Raw genomic sequence first — 12500 nt, forward strand, 5'->3', positions numbered from 1 at the left:
TCTTGTTTAGAAATTTAAACACCAATTTAGTTACATTGATTAGTTTGGGTAAAGAAGAATACCTATTTATATCAATGGCTAAGGAAGGACAAACTATTGGAGCGGTGGTCACAGTAATTTCAACAGGAGCAATATACGCCTTTTGTACAGGCCAATTAGCTTTATTTACCAACCAGCTCAGTCCTTTAAACCATGATACAGCATTTACAAATTTAGCATAAGGTAAACCTCGAGACAAGAAATCAGCTGGATTCTCCTCACCAGGTATATGATTAAATGTTAACATATGCTGACCCAAACTATTATACTTCTCTTGCATCTGATTAATTTCAGCGACTCTGTTTTGTACGTACACAATTTTACTGTTTCCATTACGAATCCATTGTAAGGATACCTCATTATCAGACCAAATTACAGTGTCGCTAATATTTATCTCCTGCAACTTATTTCTTATATAATTAGCTAATTTGACACCTACATAAATGGCTGTTAATTCCAACTGAGGTAAGGTACGTGATTTAATTGGAGACACTTTAGCCTTAGACATAACAAGAGAAATAACACTATTACATTGAAGGTAAGCAACTGCTCCATATGCCAATTTTGAAGCATCACAAAAAATGTGGAGTACATTTTTCCCATTTGGATTGGCCACCTGGCGTGGGAACTCCAACATTGGAATTTTTTCATAATCACCAATTAATTCATCCCACCTGTTAATGAATTCCTCAGGTAGAATTTCATCCCAAGCACATTTAAGTTTCCATGCTTCCTGAATTAATAATTTCCCTCTTATAGTAAGGGGTGACACTAAACCTAGTGGATCAAAACATTTGGAAACTTCAGCAAGCAAAACTCTCTTAGTTAATTTATTGGGCATACTGTAATTATTAGGTTTTAACATTAACAAATCTCTCTCAGTATCCCAATTTAAACCCAATACATTACTACATTTTGGCACTTCATCTCCAGGGTAATCTTTACTTATTTTGTCCTTCAATTTGGACGAATTACTATTCCATTCTCTCAGAGGCATATTTGCACTTTGCATTATTTTATTAGCCTCTCCATAAGTCATTAACAGTTCCTCTTCAGTTGACGTCACACCCAGGAAATTGTCCACATAAAATTGTTTGCTCATTACTTTACTCATTGGACTTCCCGTACATTTAAGGTGTGCATTTATCGTCGCTTGAAGTAGGAACGGACTGGATGTAGCACCAAATAATACGCTCCTAAAGCGAAAGGTTTTCAGAGGGCTAAGTGGGTCAATAGGATTCTCAGGCCATAAGAAGCGGGTACAATCCCGGTCAGCCTCTTGTAAACCCACTCTTAGGAAAGCTTTACTTATGTCAGCCGTAAAGGCATAATTTTTCATCCTGAAATTTAATAAGATATCTCCTAATTTTTCCGTCAACGACGGACCTGTCATCAAACAGTCATTTAAACTAGGTACATTTTTGTTACTTCTGGCACTACAATTAAACACAATTCTCAGAGGAGTGGTCTTAGAATCCTTCTTCACTCCGTGAAGAAGGATTCTAATTTTGGCTTGCTCAGGAGGTACCTCTTCTATAAATTTATTAATTAACTGCTCAGCATTTATATCATTATAGGCAGTTAACAATTCTGGTGTCTTACTCAGTTCGCGGAGCTGAGCCTTTAACTGTCCATATGCCATTCTGTAATTAGTGGGCAATTCTGGATGGTTCAGTCTCCACGGAAGTCGCACCCAGTATTGTCCAGATTCAAATTTTACATCTCTCAGGTATTGTTCTTGAGTAAAAGAATCGTCTGGACTTTCTTCATTTACATTTATTCCAATGCTGTCTAATTCCCACAATTTATGCACTGGCTCAACACCATCCTCTATGGAAGAATTATACTGGGGCACGATTTCATGAGTAAGACACACAGTTATGGTATTTGTAGTTTCCTCTAGTCATGAATTATTATTACGAGGAATCCTACCATACATTACATGGCCTCCTGCAGTCTTCAAAAGGGTGACACCACATTTCTTTACCATACCCTTTACAAAGGAGGCATAATAGTCACTACCTATCAAAATATGTTATTGGGTCTACAGAATCATCACTTACACCAGAAGGTGCTAAATTTACATTATGTGAAAGTCTTTCTGTAGCTTTACTAAGCCCTACTGTAGATATTTTCTCTGGAAGTCTATCTACAATTACCGCATTAACACGTTTTTTCTCATTGCCCAACCTGACAGTTACCTAAACAGTGTCATACAATTGAGACCTTTTATCCGAGAGAAAACCAGATAATTTTAAAGTTGTGGGATCTCCCATCTGTACTTTCATACCATCAAGACATTTACGTTTTATGAAAGTACGCTGGGATCCCTGGTCCAATAATGCATTTACATTTTTTGATTTATGCCTTTTATCATCAATTTTTACCTGTAACACAGGTAAGGCTACTTCAGCAAAACCATCATTATTAACATTAGCAGCAATTTTTACATTAGCTACTGTTGTGTCAGGATTGTCAACATTATCATTATTATCAACATTAACATATAGACCCTTTACACATGACTATATGGTGTCTTCCTTTGTGACATTGATAACAGAAGTTTAATTTGGCATAACAATCCTTTACATTGTGATTACCCAAACACCTGATACATCTGTCAAGTTCCTCCAATCTTTCAACTTTATCATTCCATGAATTGTATGCATTGCAATTCTTAGAAAAATGAGTACCCTTGCAGAAAAGACAATCTCTCTTTTCTCTGACTGGTTTCTTATTAACTGGGCTACTCTTAGAAGGGTACTTATTCTTCTTACCTTGTTGAGAATCATTATTTCTGATTCTTGCTACTTGATATGCACCTATGCAACTATTTTTAGGAAATGAATTTTGATTATTACCATTGGGATAATTTTTCCCTTTGTGAAACTTGACAGATACCTCAGAGTTATTATGTGTTGCATCTTTAAAATGAGTTAGTTGGCTGGTCTGCAACTGCACAATTAATTCTTGTAGACCTAGTCTTATTTCCTCCAGACCAAAATAACTCTTGTGATACTTGTTCGAGAGCCATTCAAGTGTTTTACAGCTGAATTTATTCTGTACTATGGCACTCAATAACCAGTCTGATTCCTTCAGATTATATTTATTACTTAAAGTTTTGAGAGTGCTCTCCAGTTTAACTCTAAACTGCTGTAAACCTTTGTAAGTGTGATCTGGGGATTTTAAATTAACAATGATATTCACTAGATCCAACCTACTTTGTTCTATATTACCATAAGTGACCTTCAACAAGTCAACTGCTTCCTTGTAAGAGTCATCTACATTGGGAAAGGCTTGTATGAGTATGTGAGCATCTCCTCTTACCTGTCCTTTGAGGTAAAATAATTTAGTTACACAGGCTAGGTCACTCCTGTCATGCACAGCTGCTTTAAAAATTGACCAAAATTCCTCCCAATTTTCTCCAGGATTAAACACAGGCAAACACAATTCTGGGAGTTTTGGCAAAGACATATTATTTGTTGGAGCAGACTGATTAACTGCCTGGTTTACACATTTTAATTTATTCAAGGCCTGACTTTTACAAGAAAGAATCTTTTCCTCTAATTCATAATACTGATTAATTATGAGATCTACTTCAGTCTCATCTACACAGTTTACTAATAAATCTCCTTCATATTTGTTGTAATATAATTTGTATGAATCATATCTATTACCTAAAGCATCTAAATACAATTTTAAATCATCAGTATTCACAGTTTCTTGATTCATTAATTCCAAACATTTATTATATGCTTTTGTTACATGCCTTTTTCTAGCTTGCAGAGATGCTTTCTTTGCTCTATATTCCATATGTTTGTCTTCTATATTAATTTCCTCATTTTCAGCCATGATGCAATGTATTAAATTCAACTTAATAACACTGATTATGTACTAAATTATGCACTTTATAAAGGTAAATAGTACAACTTACCTTTAAATAAATTCTAGCTACTTGAGCTTAGCAATTACATGTAAAAAATTGTAATATAAATTTTAAATACACATTAATAATGTTAGCTACACTTGAGCTTAGCAATTACACATGTAAGAAATTTATATATAAATTTTAAATGTACATTAATACAAACCTTTAGCCAGCCTTGGCTTATCAAAATTATTATACAAATTAATATAAATCCTTGCCAGAATTTGGCATAGCAAAATTAATATTATACACATTAATATAATTAGCAACACTTGCCTTATCAATTACACATACATTGATATAAATCTTGGCCAGAATTGTCTTATCAAATTAATATTGTAATAATTATAATCCTACACATTAAGTAAAATTAATATTATACACATTAATATAATTAGCAACACCTGGCTTGTCAATTACACATACACTGATATAAATCTTGGCCAGAATTGTCTTATCAAATTAATATTATACAAATTAATATAAACTTAGCCAGACTTGACTTATCAAAATTAATATTGTAATAATTATAATCCACTACACATTAAATAAATTTGTGAATTTAACATCCACTTCCTTCTGTTATTTCACATATAATTATTAAGTAATTAACTAATTAATGACTTCACTAATTACCTCCGGTTCAAGAAGGACCAACGGGCAAATTAAATGTGGAAAATTGCATTTATCTGTATGTATAATTATGTACATAACAATAAATGAGCATAGATAATTATTATTTATCAGTTAGACAAGTAGGAATTTGGGACACCTAGGTCGCAAAAATGTCCCCCTTCGATACCTACCACTGTCATATCCACAAGTTGCTCTGGACCTATTAATTAAATGAATTATACATCACCAGGAATTCTGGTAAATATATAAATTTGTGGACTGTATATTAAAAAATGATTATATATAAATTCACATATACATAACAGAAGGAAAATATATCTTAATATCACTCACCAATTTGACTGGATATTAAGTTGTATCATACTCAGAAAAACCTCACTAACTAAATTTATGAAAACACTGGCCAGAATTATACACAAATCTAGAGAGCTTATCTGAGGTTCCTGGAGCTGTCTTGTCCAGTCGTCTGATATCTCAAGTTATGCAGGAATGCACATCCAACAATTTCGCCTCCTATTTGAGAGGTGTCAATTCAATTTTAACCTCTAGAGCACGAAAAATTCTTCCCATTACATCCAACGTTGTATCCAACTCAAAACCAAGATGGCGAGTCCCGTCTGCGCAGACGCAGGCTTTCCGTTTTCTATGACATAAATATTATTAAATACAGTATGGCCATCTATTTACATATAAATACTGAATTTCTGGAAAATATATACAGTATTTTCCACAATAATAACCTCTATTATTTAATAATTATGGTGTGGTGTTGAACTACAGCTCTTGAGCCACTTGGGAATATCTTCACAGTGGTCATGGACCGGGCCGCGGGGGAGTTGACTTCAGAAACACCCTGCAGGTAATTGCTTTATCAGTTGATTCTTAAATTTTGTCAGTGTTTGAAAGAGCTGAGTTTTAGCTGCTGGGCCCCTCAAGGAAGGTTCCTTGATGTTGGTGAGGGGCTCTTGATTTAGGGAATTGGATCTGTGCACCAGTTCCCCGAATTAAGCCTGAATGCCTTCCACATCCCCCCCCCCCAGCCGCTGTATAATCCTCCGGGTTTAGCGCTTCCCCTTGATTATAATAATAATAATTAGCTGCTGGGCCACATAAGAATAAGAAAACAAGAATGAACACTGCCCATGCTAAATAGGTCTAACTCAACTATACCCACTTATATACCCCTGCGGTCCGAGTGCCAGGAATGGCTCAAATGGAGCAGAACTTTTGAGTTAAAAGCCTCGTACCAGCAAGAACACCCGCCCTGACAACACTTGAACCGAAGACGTGCAGTACTGTAGCTACAGGGCGTCTACGACGATTGTAGCTAAATGCTACACCACTGAAAAAGACGCGTGTGCCCTTGTCATAGGGCTGCCCCCACCACAGGGCTGTAAACGGTATTCCACTTGACACCGTGCCTCACCACATAGGGCTGTAAACGGTACGCTACCTGTATACACTGACACTCCTTCGATAGCCACTACGGGGTCACCACATGGAGAAGACCCGGTCAGGGCCCGTCCTGGCAAGCCTGTCTGAACCTGAACATAACTGCGATAAAACACCTAAATTACTGGGAACGCTTGAAGTTCCTCAACCTGTACTCCCTAGAACGCAGGCGGGAGAGATACATGATTATATACACTTGGAAAATCCTAGAGGGATTAGTACCAAACTTGCACACGAAAATCACTCCCAATGTAAGCAAAAGACTCGGCAGACGATGCAACATCCCCGCAATGAAAAGCAGGGGTGCCACTAGTATGATAAGAGACAACGCAATAAGTGTCAGGGGCCAAAGCCTGTTCAACTGCCTTCCAGCATACATAAGGGGGATTACCAACAGACTCCTGGCTGTCTTCAAGAAGGCGCTAGACAGGCATCTAAAGTCAGTACCTGACCAGCCGGGCTGTGGTTCGTACGTAGGGTTGCGTGCCGCCAACAGCAACAGCCTGGTTGATAAGGCCCTGATGCACCATGAGGTCTGGAAACAGACCGGGCCGCAGGGGCGTTGACCCCCGAAGCCCTCTCCTGTTATACTCCAATACAACCCATATTTAAAGGTACCCAAAGTTCTCGCCCCGGTGTCTCTACCTCGGAGTTTGTTTCACTCATCTACAACTTTGTTGCCAAATTAGTACTTCCCTGTATCCTTTCTAAATATAAATTTACTCAACTTGAATCTATTGCTGTGAATCTTGTCTTGGCTAGGTACTCTCAACTCCTTATTCATATCCCCTATATTTATTCTGATTTTCCGTTTTGTGTTTTCGGCCCTATCTTCGTAGAAAAGTTTTTGAACCCTGAGATCAACTTCATCATTTTTTTCTGTATATTTTCCAGCTCATTTATGTCCACTCTGTAATGTTGAGACCAGAACCGAGTAGTGAGTTAAATATCTCTATTGTGCATCCTATGTTTATCGTGTGGGCAGTCGTCAAAAGATTACAGAGACAGATAATTGGTCCAGAACCAAGTAGCGAAATCTAAATGAGGCCTTACCAAAGATACATGAATTTGAAATATAATATTAGGATTTCTATTGTTTATACTTCTTGATATGAACCAGAGGAATCCTATTAGCTTCACTGCAAACAATTGTGCAATGTTGTCTTGGCTTTAAATTTCTGCTCACCACAACTCTTTCCCCCATTCATTTTGATTAGAAATATAACTGAATCGTTATTACATTTCGTTTGACTCAGATCTACGTTGTTGACCTTATAAAAGCCTCAGTTATTTTCTTTTCCTAGGATTAGAGTTAAGCTACAACTCTTGGTTCACTTGAGGATGTTGAGCTATACCTCCTTGGGCCTTCCGAGTGTTGAGCCACAGCTCGTGGACCTCTTTAAGAGTATTTAGATACAGTTACTGAAGCCTGTTAATTAATAGGCCCAGGATCTGTAGCTTAACACACCAACAGCATGGAATCTTGGTACAGATTCCAACTCTTGGGCACGATCTACTGCCACTGGTGGGTCCCGCCCACTTATAACAATGAGTTCATCTGCTGCACCTCGTCTGACTCAAGTATGTAAGGAGGTTACCTGGAGGTTATTCCGGGGATCAACGCCCCCGCGGCCCGGTCCATCACCAGGCCTCCCGATGGATCAGGGCCTGATCAACTAGGCTGTTACTGCTGGCCGCACGCAGTCCAACGTACGAGCCAGAGCCCGGCTGATCCGGCATTGACTTTAGGTATCTGTCCAGCTCTCTCTTGAAGGCAATTAATTCCCCTAATGCTTGATGGGAGGCTGTTGAACAGTTTTGGGCCCCGGACACTTATGGTGTTTTCCCTTAGTGTACCAATGGCGCCCCTACTTTTTATTGGGGGCATTTTGCATCGCCTGCCCAGTCTTTTACTTTCGTAGGGAGTGATTTCTGTGTGCAGATTTGGGACCATTCCTTCCAGGATTTTCCAAGTGTAGATTATGATATATCTCTCCCTCCTGCGTTCCAACGAGTACAAGTCAAGTGCTTCCAAGCGTTCCCAGTAGTTAAGGTTCTTGACAGAACTTATACGTGCAGTAAAGGATCTCTGTACACTCTCTAGATCTGCGATTTCACCTGCTTTGAATGGAGATGTTAATGTACAGCAGTATTCCAGCCTAGAGAGAACAAGTGATTTGAAAAGGATCATCATTGGCTTGGCATCTCTCGTTTTGAAAGTTCTCATTATCCATCCTATCATTTTCTTTGCACGTGCGATCGTGGCACTGTTGTGATCCTTGAAAGTGAGATCCTCAGACATTACTACTCCCAGGTCCCTTACATTATTTTTCCGCTCTATTGTATGGCCGGAGTCACTAGTATACTCTGTTCTAGTTATTATCTCCTCCAGTTTTCCATAACGGAGTAGTTGGAATTTGTCCTCATTGAACATCATATTGTTTACCGTTGCCCACTGGAAAACTTTGTTTATATCTTCTTGGAGGTTAACCGCGTCCTCAGCAGATGACAGCCTCATGCAGATCCTAGTATCATCCGCAAAGGATGATATGGTGCTGTGGTGTATATCTCTGTCTATGTCTGATATGAGGATAAGGAATAAGATGGGGGCGAGTACTGTGCCTTGTGGAACAGAGCTCTTCACTATGGCAGCCTCCGATTTAACTCTGTTGACCACTACTCTTTGTGTTCGATTTGTTAGGAAGTTGAAGATCCATCTCCCCACTTTCCCAGTTATTCCTTTAGCACGTATTTTATGGGCTATTACGCCATGATCGCATTTGTCAAATGCTTTTGCAAAGTCTGTGTATATTACATCTGCATTCTGATTTTCTTCCAGTGCATCCAAGGCCATGTCACAGTGATCCAGTAGTTGTGAGAGGAAGGAGCGACCTGCCCTGAACCCATGTTGCCCTGGATTGTGCAGATTTTGGGAATCCAGGTGATTTGCAATCCTGCTTCTTAGCATTCTTTCAAAGATTTTTATGATGTGGGACGTCAGAGCTATTGGTCTATAGTTCTTAGCTAAAGCTTTGCTGCCACCTTTATGGAATGGGGCTATATCCGTTGTTTTAAGTGACTGGAATTTCACCCATGTCCAAGCTCCTCCTCCATAGTGTACTTAGGGCACGTGAGAGGGGTTTCTTGCAGTTCTTAATGAAAACAGAGTTCCACGAGTCTGGGCCCGGGGCTGAGTGCATAGGCATGTTGTCAATGGCTTTTTCGAAATCTATCGGAGTTAGGGTAATGTCGGAAATCTGGCATACATTTATGGAGTTTTGAGGCTCATTCATGAAGAAATCATTTGGGTTGTCGATCCTCAGACCGATTAGTGGTTCACTAAACACAGAGTCGTACTGGGATTTCAATATTTCACTTATTTCCTTGTTGTCATCTGTGCAAGTCCCATCCTGTCTGAGTAAGGGCCCGATACTAGATGTGGTATTTGCCTTGTTTTTGGCATATGAAAAGAAATATTTTGAATTTCTTTCAATTTCACTAATAGCTTTAAGCTCCTCCTGCCTCTCCTGGTTCCTGTAAGAGTCATTTAACTTAAGTTCGATAGTTTCCACTTCCCTGGTCAGCGCCTCCTTTCGTGTATCAGATATTCTAGCACTCCTGAGGAGCTCAGTGACTCTTCGTCATCTTCTGTAGAGGGAGCATCTTTCTCTCTCCAGTTTACTCCTGCTCTTCTTCTTTCTTAGGGAATATACCTAGAACATGCTTCGGCTACCAGGAAGTTGATCCTTTCAAGGCACTGGTTTGGATCCATGTCATTTAAGACATCTTCCCAACATGTTTCGTTTAGGACATGGTTCACCTGGTCCCAGTTGATGTTCTTGTTGTTGAAGTTGTATTTTGTGAAGACACCTTCACAGGTACATGCATTCTGCTGATCAGGACCCCTATGCATGTACGTCTGGACTTCGATTAGGTTGTGATTGGAATTAGTTGTTTTTGATATTCTTATGTCTCTTATCAGGTCCTCATTATTTGTGAAGATAAGGTCAGGTGTGTTTTCTAGTCTTGTTGGCTCCACTATCTGCTGGCTTAAGGTGTGTTTTTCGCAGAGACTTAGTAGCTCATGTGTGTGTGACCTTTCATCTGCGCTACCTCCGGGGATTGTTTCAGCTATAACATTATTTGCTACATTCTTCCATTTTGTATGCCTTAGGTTGAAATCACCAAGCAGTAAGATGTTTGGGGATGGAGCTGGAAGGTTTTCCAAACAGTAATCAATTTTCAGTAGCTGTTTCTTGAACTGTTGTGAGGTTGCATCTGGTGGCTTGTATACAACCACAATGACTAGGTTTTGGTTCTCGATCTTTATTGATAGAACTTCAACTACCTCATTTGTGGTGTTCAGCAACTCCGTGCAGTTAAGGGACTCTTTGACATACAGGCCAACCCCCCCTTGTTGCCTGTTTTTTCTGTCGCATCTAAAAAGGTTGTAACCACTTATCCATATTTCACTGTCAAAGTGATTTTTTGTGTGAGTCTCTGTGAAGGCTGCAAACATTGCATTAGACTCCTCTAGAAGTCCACTGATAAAAGGTATTTTGTTGTTGGTGGATGGCTTAAGGCCCTGTATATTAGCAAATATGAACGAGGTTGTATTCTGTGTTTGTTGGGGGGATTTTGTTATTGGCATCAGTAGTTGTAATTCTGGAGGACCATGGGTGGCCACTGGCTGCGCCTCCAGTCCAACAAGGCTCCGAGGTGGTGGACTACTTTTATTTCCTTCCATTTTCTTTTTCCGTTTCCTGCCACTAAAGAATCACCTGGAGTTGGGTTGTCGTAGCTACTATTGTTTGTCTTGTGGGGTCTGTGCCTCCTGGTCCCTTTTAGATGGTATGCAGGGCAGTCGATGTTGTAACACTGCTTCTGGACCCATCATCCGGCCTGTGGTTTAGATCCATCAAAACTATGATACTGAACATGAAGGACCCTCACTTGAGGGGTGGGTAGTTTTGCAGTGCGTTAGATGAATAGCCTATCACAGGCATCAAGGACCCTTACTTGAGGGGTGGGTAGATCCAGTTCGCTGGATCAAGAGCCTATCACCAGTATCAAGGCTCCCCCTTGAAGGGTACAAAAGTTATACATATAAGCAAGGGAATACCTATTATTATTATTATAATCAAGTGGAGGCGCTAAACCCGTTAGATTATACAGCGCCTGTGGGGATGTGGAAGGCATTCAGGCTTAATTCGGGGAACTGGAGCACAGATCCAATTCCCTAAATTAAGAGCCCCTCACCAACATCAAGGAACCTTCCATGAGAGGTGGGAATACCTAGTTCTGTGATTAATAACATTCGCTGAAACCCGCTAAACCCGTAAGGATCATATGACGCCTAGGGAATGGTAGATAATAAAGTTTGATCCGAGGAAGGGGAACTGATGCTTCAGGCTGTCATAGTGGTGAAAATGAATGAGAAATTTGAACAGGTTGAACCTAATTATTATTATAATTTTTATAATTACGAAAAAGCGCTAAATCTGCAGGGGTAAAGCAGCGCCTGGGGAAATGGGAGGTAATCAGGTTTGATAGAAGGAAGGTGAGGGAGGGAAAGGGCAGCTCCAGTTCCTTGAATCAAGACCCTTGAAGGTCTCATTGGCAATAATTTAACAAGCCCACAGTTATAACTTACAATATCATAACAAAAGCCAAAATTCTTGTTATCAACTAATCAAAAATAACAACTGGATACAATACACAAAAATAACAACATTGAGCAGTTCAGTATCCTGAATTAACTACTAAAGTGTTGAGAAAAGCCTAAACAAAACTCAAAGAATTTTATCCAGAGTTCTGGTGGACTAGGTTCTACACACACACACACACACACACACACACACACACACACACACACACACTACACACACACACACACACACACACACACACACACACACACACACACACACACACATACACACACACACACACACACACACACACACACACACACACACACACACACACACACACACACACACACACACACACACACACACACACACACACACACACATACACAGGAATAGGGTGGGAAAAACCAAACTACAAAAGGGGGAACTACTCAGGCTTGTAGGAACTTCTTTCAAGACATTCAGTGGGAGAGGGAACTGACAGGAAAACCAGTACAAGAAATGATGGATTATGTGGCAACAAAATGCAAGGAGGCAGAGGAGAGGTTTGTTCCCAAGGGAAACATAAATAATGGGAAGAACAGAACGAGTCCTTGGTTCACCCAAAGGTGTAGGGAGGCAAAAACTAGGTGTACTAGAGAATGGAAAAGGTACAGAAGACAGAGAACTCAGGAAAATAAAGAGATTAGCCGAAGAGCCAGAAACGAATATGCACAGATAAGAAGGGAGGCTCAGCGGTGATACGAAAATGACATAGCATCGAAAGTCAAGACTGACCCGAAGCTGTTGTA

The sequence above is a fragment of the Cherax quadricarinatus genome, chromosome 38 (assembly GCF_038502225.1).
Source record: "Cherax quadricarinatus isolate ZL_2023a chromosome 38, ASM3850222v1, whole genome shotgun sequence".
NCBI classification, from domain to species: Eukaryota; Metazoa; Arthropoda; class Malacostraca; order Decapoda; family Parastacidae; genus Cherax; species Cherax quadricarinatus.